Source organism: Oncorhynchus nerka, linkage group LG10 (assembly GCF_034236695.1).
Source record: "Oncorhynchus nerka isolate Pitt River linkage group LG10, Oner_Uvic_2.0, whole genome shotgun sequence".
Lineage (NCBI taxonomy): Eukaryota > Metazoa > Chordata > Actinopteri > Salmoniformes > Salmonidae > Oncorhynchus > Oncorhynchus nerka.
In genome coordinates, this window is record NC_088405.1 from 12,904,023 (window position 1) to 12,916,523 (window position 12,501).

At 45.0% G+C, this 12,501-nt stretch overlaps 1 pseudogene; it reads right to left on the reverse strand.

Moving 5' to 3' along the window:
* LOC115125816 (UTP--glucose-1-phosphate uridylyltransferase-like) overlaps positions 1-12,501 on the reverse strand; it is a 111,050-nt pseudogene that overhangs the window by 84,471 nt on the left and 14,078 nt on the right.

Genomic DNA, 12,501 nt, shown 5'->3' on the forward strand with positions numbered 1-12,501 from the left:
CTCTCTCTATTCTGTCTGTCTCTCTATTCTGTCTCTCTCATTCTGTCTCTTTCCTATCCACAAAACCTAATGAGACATCTCTCTCTATTCTGTCTCTCTCTCTATTCTGTCTCTATTTCTTTCCCTATCCACAAAACCTAATGAGATTCATCCCTCTCTCTATTCTGTCTCTATTCTGTCTATTTCTTTCCCTATCCAAAACCTAATGAGACATCCCTCTCTCTATTCTGTCTCTATTCTCTCTATTTCTTTCTGTCCACAAAACCTAATGAGACATCTCTCTCTATTTCTGTCTATTTCTTTCCCTATCCACAAAACCTAATGAGACATCCTCTCTCTCTATTCTGTCTCTCTCTATTCTGTCTCTATTTCTTTCCCTATCCACAAAACCTAATGAGACATCCCTCTCTCTCTATTCTGTCCTCTCTCTCTATTCTGTCTCTATTTCTTTCCCTATCCACAAAACCTAATGAGACATCCCTCTCTCTCTATTCTGTCCCTCTCTCTCTATTCTGTCTCTCTGTCTATTCTGTCTCTCTCTATTCTGTCTCTATTTCTTTCCTATCCACAAAACCTAATGAGACATCCCTCTCTCTCTATTCTGTCTCTATTCTGTCTCTCTCTATTCTGTCCCTCTCTCTCTATTCTGTCTCTATTTCTTTCCCTATCCACAAAACCTAATGAGACATCCCTCTCTCTCTATTCTGTCCCTCTCTCTATTCTGTCTCTATTTCTTTCCCTATCCACAAAACCTAATGAGACACATCCCTCTCCTCTCTATTCTGTCCCTCTCTCTATTCTGTCTCTATTTCTATTTCCCTATCCACAAAACCTAATGAGACATCCCTCTCTCTCTATTCTGTCCTCTCTCTCTATTCTGTCTCTCTCTATTCTGTCCCTCTCTCTCTATTCTGTCTCTATTTCTTTCCCTATCCACAAAACCTAATGAGTCCTCTCTCTCTATTCTGTCTCTATTTCTTTCCCTATCCACAAAACCTAATGAGACATCCCTCTCTCTCTATTCTGTCTCTATTTTCTCTATTCTGTCTCTCTCTATTCTGTCCTCTCTCTCTATTCTGTCTCTATTTCTTTCCCTATCCACAAAACCTAATGAGACATCCCTCTCTCTCTATTCTGTCTCTCTCTCTCTATTCTCTCTATTCTGTCTCTCTATTCTGTCTCTATTTCTTTCCCTATCCACAAAACCTAATGAGACATCCCTCTCTCTCTATTCTGTCCTCTCTCTCTATTCTGTCTCTCTATTCTTTCTATTTCTTTCCTATCCAAAACCTAATGAGACATCCCTCTCTCTCTATTCTGTCCCTCTCTCTCTATTCTGTCTCTGAGTCTCTCTCTATTCTGTCCCTCTCTCTCTATTCTGTCTCTCTGTCTCTATTTCTGTTCTATTTCTTTCCCTATCCACAAAACCTAATGAGACATCCCTCTCTCTCTATTCTGTCTCTCTTTCTTTCCCTATTCTTTCTTTTTCCACAAAACCTAATGAGACATCCCTCTCTCTCTATTCTGTCTCTATTTCTTTCCCTATCCACAAAACCTAATGAGACATCCCTCTCTCTATTCTGTCCCTCTCTCTCTATTCTGTCTCTATTTCTTTCCCTATCCACAAAACCTAATGAGACATCCCTCTCTCTCTATTCTGTCCCTCTCTCTCTATTCTGTCTCTATTTCTTTCCCTATCCACAAAACCTAATGAGACATCCCTCTCTCTCTATTCTGTCCCTCTCTCTCTATTCTGTCTCTATTTCTTTCGCTATCCACAAAACCTAATGAGACATCCCTCTCTCTCTATTCTGTCTCTCTCTATTCTGTCCCTCTCTCTCTATTATGTCTCTATTTCTTTCCCTATCCACAAAACAAAATGAGACATCCCCCTCTCTCTATTCTGTCTCTCTCTCTCCTTCTGTCTCTCTCTCTATTCTGTCTCTCTCTCCTTCTGTCTCTCTCTCTATTCTGTCTCTCTCATTCTGTCTCTGTCTCTCTCTCTATTCTGTCTCTCTCTCTATTCTGTCTCTATTTCTTTCCCTATCCACAAAACCTAATGAGACATCCCTCTCTCTCTATTCTGTCTCTATTTCTTTCCCTATCTAATGACATCTCTCTCTCTATTCTGTCTCTCTCTATTCTGTCTCTCTCTATTCTGTCTCTATTTCTTTCCCTATCCACAAAACCTAATGAGACATCCTCTCTCTCTATTCTGTCCCTCTCTCTCTATTCTGTCTCTATTTCTTTCCCTATCCACAAAACCTAATGAGACATCTCTCTCTCTATTCTGTCCCTCTCTCTCTATTCTGTCTCTATTTCTTTCCTATCCACAAAACCTAATGAGACATCCCTCTCTCTCTCTTCTGTCCCCTCTCTCTCTCTATTCTGTCTCTCTATTCTGTCCCTCTCTCTCTATTCTGTCCCTCTTCTCTATTCTGTCTCTATTTCTTTCCTATCCACAAAACCTAATGAGACATCTGTCTCTCTATTCTCTATTTCTGTATTCTCATCTCTCTATTCTGTCTCTATTTCTTTCCCTATCCACAAAACAAAATGAGACATCCCCTCTCTCTATTTCTGTCTCTCTCTCTATTCTGTCTCTCTTTCTGTCTCTTTCTCTATTCTGTCTCTCTCTATTCTGTCTCTGTCTCTCTCTATTCTGTCTCTATTCTGTCTCTATTCTGTCTGTCTCTCCTCTATTCTGTCTCCTCTCTATTCTGTCCTCTCTATTCTCTGTCTCTATTCTCTCTCTCTATTCTGTCTCTATTCTGTCTCTCTCTCTATTCTGTCTGACATCCCTCTCTTCTTCTGTCTCTCTCTCTATTTCTATTCTGTCCCTCTCTCTATTCTGTCCCTCTCTCTATTCTGTCTCTCTCTCTATTCTGTGTCTCTCTCTCTATTCTGTCTCTCTCTCTATCCCTCTCTCTCTATTCTCTCTCTCTCTCTATTCTGTCTCTCTCTCTCTCTATTCTGTCTCTCTCTCTATTCTGTCTCTCTCTCTCTATGAGACATCTCTCTCTCTATTCTGTCTCTCTTCTATTCTGTCTCTCTCTCTAGTCTGTCTCTCTCTTCTGTCTGTCTCTCTAGTCTCTATTTTCTAGTCTGTCTCTCTTCTTCTGTCTCTCTCCTTCTGTCTCTCTCTCCTTCTGTCTCTCTCTCCTTCTGTCTCTCTCTCTAGTCTGTCTCTCTCTAGTCTGTCTCTCTCTATTCTGTCTCTATTTTTCTCTCTATCTATTCTGTCTCCTCTATTCTAATGACATCTCTCTCTCTATTCTGTCCTCTCTATTCTGTCTCTCTCTCTATTCTGTCTTCTAATGTCTCTCTCTATTCTGTCTCTCTCTATTCTCTAATGAGACATCTCTCTCTATTCTGTCTCTCTCTCTATTCTGTCTCTATTTCTTTCTCTCATTCTGTCTCTGTCTCTCTCTATTCTGTCTCTCTCTCCTTCTGTCTGTCTCTCTCTCTCTATTCTGTCTCTCTATTCTGTCCCTCTCTCTATTCTGTCTCTATTTCTTTCCCTATCCACAAAACAAAATGAGACATCTCTATTCTGTCTCTCTCTTCTGTTCTGTCTCTATTCTCCTTCTGTCTCTCTCTCTATTCTGTCTCTACTCTGTCTCTCTCTTCTGTCTCTTCTGTCTCTCTCATTCTGTCTCTGTCTCTGTCTCTCTCATTCTGTCTCTCTCTCTTCTGTCTGTCAGGTCTCTATTCTGTCTCTGTCTCTGTCTCTCTCTTCTCTATTCTGTCAGTCTGTCTCTCTCTATTCTGTCTCTCTCTCCTTCTGTCTGTCTCTATTCTGTCTCTCTTCTATTTCTAGGTCTCTATTCTCTCTCTCTCTCTAGTTCTGTGTCTCTCTCTCTATTCTGTCTCTTCTGTCCTCAGGTCTCTCTCTCTCTCTCTTTCTGTCTCTCTCTCTCTATTCTGTCTCTCTCTCTATTCTGTCTCTCTCTCTATTCTGTCTCTCTCTCTCTCTCTATTCTGTCTCTCTCTCCTTCTGTCTAGTCTGTCTCTCTCTAGTCTGTCTCTCTCTTCTGTTCCCTCTAGCTCTATTCTGTCTCTCTCTTTCTTTCTTCCCCAGGTCTCTGTTTATCTCTCTTCCCCAGGTCTCTCTCTCTCTCTTCCCCAGGTCTCTGTTTCTCTCTTTCTTCCCCAGGTCTCTCTCTCTCTCTTCTTCCCAGTCTCTGTTTCTCTCTCTTCCCCAGGTCTCTCTCTTCTATTCTTCCCCAGGTCTCTGTTTCTCTCTATTCTTCCCCAGGTCTCTCTCTCTCTCTTTCTTCCCCAGGTCTCTCTCTCTTCCCCAGGTCTCTGTCTCTCTCTCTCTCTTCCCCAGGTCTCTCTCTCTTTCTTCCCCAGGTCTCTGTTTATCTCTTTCTTCCCCAGGTCTCTCTCTCTTTCTTCCCCAGGTCTCTCTCTCTTTCTTCCCCAGGTCTCTCTCTCTTTCTTCCCCAGGTCTCTGTTTCTCTCTCTTCCCCAGGTCTCTCTCTCTTTCTTCCACAGGTCTCTCTCTCTCTCTTCCCCAGGTCTCTGTTTCTCTCTCTTCCCCAGGTATCTCTCTCTCTCTTCCCCACGTATCGCTCTCTCTCTCTTCCCCAGGTCTCTCTCTTTCTTCTCAGGTCTCTCTCTTCCCCAGGTCTCTCTCTTTCTTCCCCAGGTCTCTCTCTTCCCCACTCTCTCTCTTCCCAGGTCTCTCTCTTTCTTCCCCAGGTCTCTCTCTCTTTCTTCCCCAGGTCTCTCTCTCTTTCTTCCCCAGGTCTCTCTCTCTTTCTCCCCCAGGTCTCTGTTTCTGGGCCCAGTCAGCTGTAAGAGAAAGCTTGGGGGTTGTGGAGGGAGCCCTGGAGCTCTAGCAGAGACAGGGGGAGCCAGCTGGCTGCGTGCCCAGAGGAAGAGACCCAAAGCTGGCCACACCGTGTGAGCTCTCCCCCTGGCCTCCACTGTTCCCATCTGCCTGAGAGAGTCCACTTCATCACACCATATTACTGGATCACTCACTGATGAGCTAACAGATACACACACAATGTACAGTATACACACACACACACACACACACACACACACACACACACACACACACACACACACACACACACACACACACACACACACACAGGGTTTTTATTTGAGTCTTACTGAGTCTTCTGGAGGTCTGTGTATCTTGGGCCAGTCCACCGATGGCCCCTTCACCTGCAGAAACCTGTGGAACAGCTTCTTGAATCCATCAAAGTCCTTCTTGGAGACCTGGAATACACAAGGAGTATATGTTAGAACAACACCATGACTTTATCCCCAGTAGGCATACAAACAGACAGAGATATGCTGGGTTACTGGTTGTACCAAATACTGTATCGGTGTTTGATTGAGCTGCCTGTTGCAATGGAACCAATAAATAAAAACATCTCAAAAAACAAAGCTCTGTCCTCCCGTCACTCCAGACAGACTAAAACAAACTGTCCTCCTGTCACTCCAGACAGACTAAAACAAACTGTCCTCCTGTCACTCCAGACAGACTAAAACAAACTGTCCTCCTGTCACTCCAGACAGACTAAAACAAACTGTCCTCCTGTCACTCCAGACAGACTAAAACAAACTGTCCTCCTGTCACTCCAGACAGACTAAAACAAACTGTCCTCCTGTCACTCCAGACAGACTAAAACAAACTGTCCTCCTGTCACTCCAGACAGACTAAAACAAACTCCAGACAGACTAAAACAAACTGTCCTCCTGTCACTCCAGACAGACTAAAACAAACTGTCCTCCTGTCATTCCAGACAGACTAAAACAACCTCTGTCCTCCTGTCACTCCAGACAGACTAAAACAAACTGTCCTCCTGTCACTCCAGACAGACTAAAACAAACTGTCCTCCTGTCACTCCAGATAGACTAAAACAACCTCTGTCACTCCAGACAGACTAAAACAAACTGTCCTCCTGTCACTCCAGACAGACTAAAACAAACTCTGTCCTCCTGTCACTCCAGACAGACTAAAACAACCTCTGTCCTTCTGTCACTCCCAGACTAAAACAAACTGTCCTCCTGACTCCAGACAGACTAAAACAAACTCTGTCCTCCTGTCACTCCAGACAGACTAAAACAACCTCTGTCACTCCAGACAGACTAAAACAAACTGTCCTCCTGTCACTCCAGACAGACTAAAACAAACTCTGTCCTCCTGTCACTCCAGACAGACTAAAACAACCCTGTCACTCCAGACAGACTAAAACAAACTGTCCTCCTGTCACTCCAGACAGACTAAAACAAACTCTGTCACTCCAGACAGACTAAAACAAACTCTGTCCTCCTGTCACTCCAGACAGACTAAAACAAACTCTGTCCTCCTGTCACTCCAGACAGACTAAAACAAACTCTGTCCTCCTGTCACTCCAGGCAGACTAAAACAAACTGTCCTCCTGTCACTCCAGACAGACTAAAACAACCTCTGTCACTCCAGACAGACTAAAACAAACTGTCCTCCTGTCACTCCAGACAGACTAAAACAAACTGTCCTCCTGTCACTCCAGACAGACTAAAACAAACTGTCCTCCTGTCACTCCAGACAGACTAAAACAAACTGTCCTCCTGTCACTCCAGACAGACTAAAACAAACTGTCACTCCAGACAGACTCCTGTCTCCTGTCACTCCAGACAGACTAAAACAAACTCTGTCCTCCTGTCACTCCAGACAGACTAAAACAAACTGTCCTCCTGTCACTCCAGACAGACTAAAACAAACTGTCCTCCTGTCACTCCAGACAGACTAAAACAACCTCTGTCCTCCTGTCACTCCAGACAGACTAAAACAAACTCTGTCCTCCTGTCACTCCAGACAGACTAAAACAAACTGTCCTCCTGTCACTCCAGACAGACTAAAACAAACTGTCCTCCTGTCACTCCAGGCAGACTAAAACAACCTCTGTCCTCCTGTCACTCCAGACAGACTAAAACAAACTCTGTCCTCCTGTCACTCCAGACAGACTAAAACAAACTAAAACAAACTGTCCTCCTGTCACTCCAGACAGACTAAAACAAACTGTCCTCCTGTCACTCCAGACAGACTAAAACAAACTCTGTCCTCCTGTCACTCCCAGACAGACTCCAGACAGACTAAAACAAACTGTCCTCCTGTCACTCCAGACAGACTAAAACAAACTGTCCTCCTGTCCTCCAGACAGACTAAAACAAACTCTGTCCCTCCTGTCACTCCAGACAGACTAAAACAAACTCTGTCCTCCTGTCACTCCAGACAGACTAAAACAAAAAGACAGACTAAAACAAACTGTCCTCCTGTCACTCCAGACAGACTAAAACAAACTGTCCTCCTGTCACTCCAGACAGACTAAAACAAACTGTCCTCCTGTCACTCCAGACAGACTAAAACAAACTCTGTCCTCCTGTCACTCCAGACAGACTAAAACAAAACACAACTAAAACAAACTGTCCTCCTGTCACTCCAGACAGACTAAAACAAACTCTGTCACTCCAAAGTCACTCCAGACAGACTAAAACAAACTCTGTCCTCCTGTCACTCCAGACAGACTAAAACAAACTGTCCTCCTCTGTCCTCCTGTCACTCCAGACAGACTAAAACAAACTCTGTCCTCCTGTCACTCCAGACAGACTAAAACAAACTCCAGACAGTCCTCCTGTCACTCCAGACAGACTAAAACAAACTCTGTCCTCCTGTCACTCCAGACTAAAACAAACTGTCCTCCTCACTACAGACTAAAACAAACTCTGTCCTCCTGTCACTCCAGACAGACTAAAACAAACTCCAGACTGTCCTCCTGTCACTCCAGACAGACTAAAACAAACTGTCCTCCTGTCACTCCAGACAGACTAAAACAAACTGTCCTCCTGTCACTCCAGACAGACTAAAACAAAACTCCAGACAGTAAAACCTCCTCCTGTCACTCCAGACAGACTAAAACAAACTCTGTCCTCCTGTCACTCCAGACAACTAAAATAAACTGTCCTCCCGTCACTCCAGACAGACTAAAACAAACTGTCCTCCTGTCACTCCAGACAGACTAAAACAAACTGTCCTCCTGTCACTCCAGACAGACTAAAACAAACTGTCCTCCTGTCACTCCAGACAGACTAAAACAAACTGTCCTCCTGTCACTCCAGACAGACTAAAACAAACTGTCCTCCTGTCACTCCAGACAGACTAAAACAAACTGTCCTCTCGTCACTCCAGACAGACTAAAACAAACTCTGTCCTCCTGTCACTCCAGACAGACTAAAACAAACTCTGTCCTCCTGTCACTCCAGACAGACTAAAACAACCTCTGTCCTCCAGACAGACTAAAACAAACTGTCCTCCTGTCACTCCAGACAGACTAAAACAAACTGTCCTCCTGTCACTCCAGACAGACTAAAACAAACTGTCTCCTGTCACTCCAGACAGACTAAAACAAAACTCCAGACAGACTAAAACAAACTCTGTCCTCCTGTCACTCCAGACAGACTAAAACAAACTCTGTCCTCCTGTCACTCCAGACAGACTAAAACAAACTCTGTCCTCCTGTCACTCCAGACAGACTCTCCTGTCACTCCAGACAGACTAAAACAAACTGTCCTCCTGTCCTCCAGACAGACTGTCAAACTCCAGACAGACTAAAACAAACTGTCCTCCTGTCACTCCAGACAGACTAAAACAAACTGTCCTCCTGTCACTCCAGACAGACTAAAACAAACTCTGTCCTCCTGTCACTCCAGACAGACTAAAACAAACTGTCCTCCTGTCACTCCAGACAGACTAAAACAAACTCTGTCCTCCTGTCACTCCAGACAGACTGTCCTCCTGTCACTCCAGACAGACTAAAACAAACTGTCCTCCTGTCACTCCAGACAGACTAAAACAAACTCTGTCCTCCTGTCACTCCAGACAGACTAAAACAAACTGTCCTCCTGTCACTCCAGACAGACTAAAACAAACTCTGTCCTCCTGTCACTCCAGACAGAACTGTCCTCCTGTCACTCCAGACAGACTAAAACAAACTGTCCTCCTGTCACTCCAGACAGACTAAAACAAACTCTGTCCTCCTGTCACTCCAGACAGACTAAAACAAACTGTCCTCCTGTCACTCCAGACAGACTAAAACAAACTGTCCTCCTGTCACTCCAGACAGACTAAAACAAACTCTGTCCTCCTGTCACTCCAGACAGACTAAAACAAACTGTCCTCCCGTCACTCCAGACAGACTAAAACAAACTCTGTCCTCCTGTCACTCCAGACAGACTAAAACAAACTGTCCTCCTGTCACTCCAGACAGACTAAAACAAACTCTGTCCTCCTGTCACTCCAGACAGACTAAAACAAACTCTGTCCTCCTGTCACTCCAGACAGACTAAAACAACCTCTGTCCTCCAGACAGACTAAAACAAACTGTCCTCCTGTCACTCCAGACAGACTAAAACAAACTGTCCTCCTGTCACTCCAGACAGACTAAAACAAACTGTCCTCCTGTCACTCCAGACAGACTAAAACAAACTGTCCTCCTGTCACTCCCAGACAGACTAAAACAAACTGTCCTCCAGACAGACTAAAACAAACTGTCCTCCTGTCACTCCAGACAGACTAAAACAAACTGTCCTCCTGTCACTCCAGACAGACTAAAACAAACTGTCCTCCTGTCACTCCAGACAGACTAAAACAAACTCTGTCCTCCAGACAGACGAAAACAAACTCTGTCACTCCAGACAGACCAGGTAGACTAAAACACTCCAGACAGACTAAAACAAACTGTCCTCCTGTCACTCCAGACAGACTAAAACAAACTCTGTCCTCCTGTCACTCCAGACAGACTAAAACAAACTGTCCTCCTGTCACTCCAGACAGACTAAAACAAACTCTGTCCTCCTGTCACTCCAGACAGACTAAAACAAACTGTCCTCCTGTCACTCCAGACAGACTAAAACAAACTGTCCTCCTGTCACTCCAGACAGACTAAAACAAACTGTCCTCCTGTCACTCCAGACAGACTAAAACAAACTGTCCTCCTGTCACTCCAGACAGACTAAAACAAACTGTCCTCCTGTCACTCCAGACAGACTAAAACAAACTCTGTCCTCCTGTCACTCCAGACAGACTAAAACAAACTCTGTCCTCCTGTCACTCCAGACAGACTAAAACAAACTGTCCTCCTGTCACTCCAGACAGACTAAAACAAACTCTGTCCTCCTGTCACTCCAGACAGACTAAAACAAACTGTCCTCCTGTCACTCCAGACAGACTAAAACAAACTGTCCTCCTGTCACTCCAGACAGACTAAAACAAACTCTGTCCTCCTGTCACTCCAGACAGACTAAAACAAACTGTCCTCCCGTCACTCCAGACAGACTAAAACAAACTCTGTCCTCCTGTCACTCCCAGACAGACTCACTCCAGAAACAAACTGTCCTCCTGTCACTCCAGACAGACTAAAACAAACTGTCCTCCTGTCACTCCAGACAGACTAAAACAAACTCTGTCCTCCTGTCACTCCAGACAGACTAAAACAAACTGTCCTCCCGTCACTCCAGACAGACTAAAACAAACTCTGTCCTCCTGTCACTCCAGACAGACTAAAACAAACTCTGTCCTCCTGTCACTCCAGACAGACTAAAACAACCTCTGTCCTCCTGTCACTCCAGACAGACTAAAACAAACTGTCCTCCTGTCACTCCAGACAGACTAAAACAAACTGTCCTCCTGTCACTCCAGACAGACTAAAACAAACGCTCAAGATGTTGAAAGATTTAAACCCAGTTCTACATAGTGTCGATGAAAAAGCAGATCTCATCTCGGAGGCTGAATGTTTTCATCGTTCATGTAATATGGTTGATTTATTGATGAGTACATGTATAAACACATCATCAAACAGCATTTCTGTTCAAAGCCCAACCGATATCATCATGGCTTTCATGTGTATAAACACTCATTAATGTGAAATGCTTATAGGTGTGGGTGTGTGTGTGTGTGTGTGTGTGTGTGTGTGTGTGTGTGTGTGTGTGTGTGTGTGTGTGTGTGTGTGTGTGTGTGGACTCTCTTTGACACTCTGCTACAGTATGTGTCACTCGCCTGATTTCCCCTCCCCTCATCTTGGGAACACAATCACTACCAGACGGACCCAGGGAGAGTGAGAAGTGTGTGTGTGTGTGTGTGTGTGTACCTCCTTGTCGACCCCCGTGGCAGTGTCCAGTAGTTTGTCCAGCTCTGCGTGCATGGAGGTCTCCAGCTGCTGCCTCATCTCCTCCTGAAACTGGGCCATCCCTCCGTTAGGCACACCCTTACTGAGACCTGAAACACAACGTCAACTCTGTTAGATACACCCTTACTGAAACCTGAAACACCATGTCAACTCTGTTAGACAAGCCCTTACTGAGACCTGAAACACCATGTCAACTCTGTTAGACAAGCTCTTGCTCAAACCTATAAAACCTGCATTTCCTGGACCTGACTTAGTCACTCAGACCTGGACCAGGAAATACAGGGGAGACACCTTAGTCACTCAGACCTGGACCCAGGGGAGACAAGTCACTCAGACCTGGACCAGGAAATACAGGAGAGACACCTTAGTCACTCAGACCTGGACCAGGAAATACAGGAGAGACACCTTAGTCACTTAGACCAGGAAATACAGGGGAGACACCTTAGTCACTCAGACCTGGACCAGGAAATACAGGGGAGACACCTTAGTCACTCAGACCTGGACCAGGAAATACAGGGGAGACACCTTAGTCACTCAGACCTGGACCAGGAAATACAGGAGAGACACCTTAGTCACTCAGACCTGGACCAGGAAATACAGGAGAGACACCTTAGTCACTCAGACCTGGACCAGGAAATACAGGAGAGACACCTTAGTCACTCAGACCTGGACCAGGAAATACAGGGGAGACACCTTAGTCACTCAGACCTGGACCAGGAAATACAGGGGAGACACCTTAGTCACTCAGACCTGGACCAGGAAATACAGGGGAGACACCTTAGTCACTCAGACCTGGACCAGGAAATACAGGGGAGACACCTTAGTCACTTAGACCTGGACCAGGAAATACAGGGGAGACACCTTAGTCACTCAGACCTGGACCAGGAAATACAGGAGAGACACCGTAGTCACTTAGACCTGGACCAGGAAATACAGGAGAGACACCTTAGTCACTCAGACCTGGACCAGGAAATATAGGAGAGACACCTTAGTCACTCAGACCTGGACCAGGAAATACAGGAGAGACACCGTAGTCACTTAGACCTGGACCAGGAAATACAGGAGAGACACCTTAGTCACTCAGACCTGGACCAGGAAATATGGGAGAGACACCTTAGTCACTCAGACCTGGACCAGGAAATACAGGAGAGACACTTTCTACTCTTTAAAATCACATGCCATATTTTAAATAAAGTGTTATCAACAGCACTATTAAGCAGATTTGGTTGATTTTGTGGTCTCAAACCAGTGAGCTTGCCACCATTCGCCATATGAGCTATATGGAGTTATATACAATGGAAGAGGTGGTCAT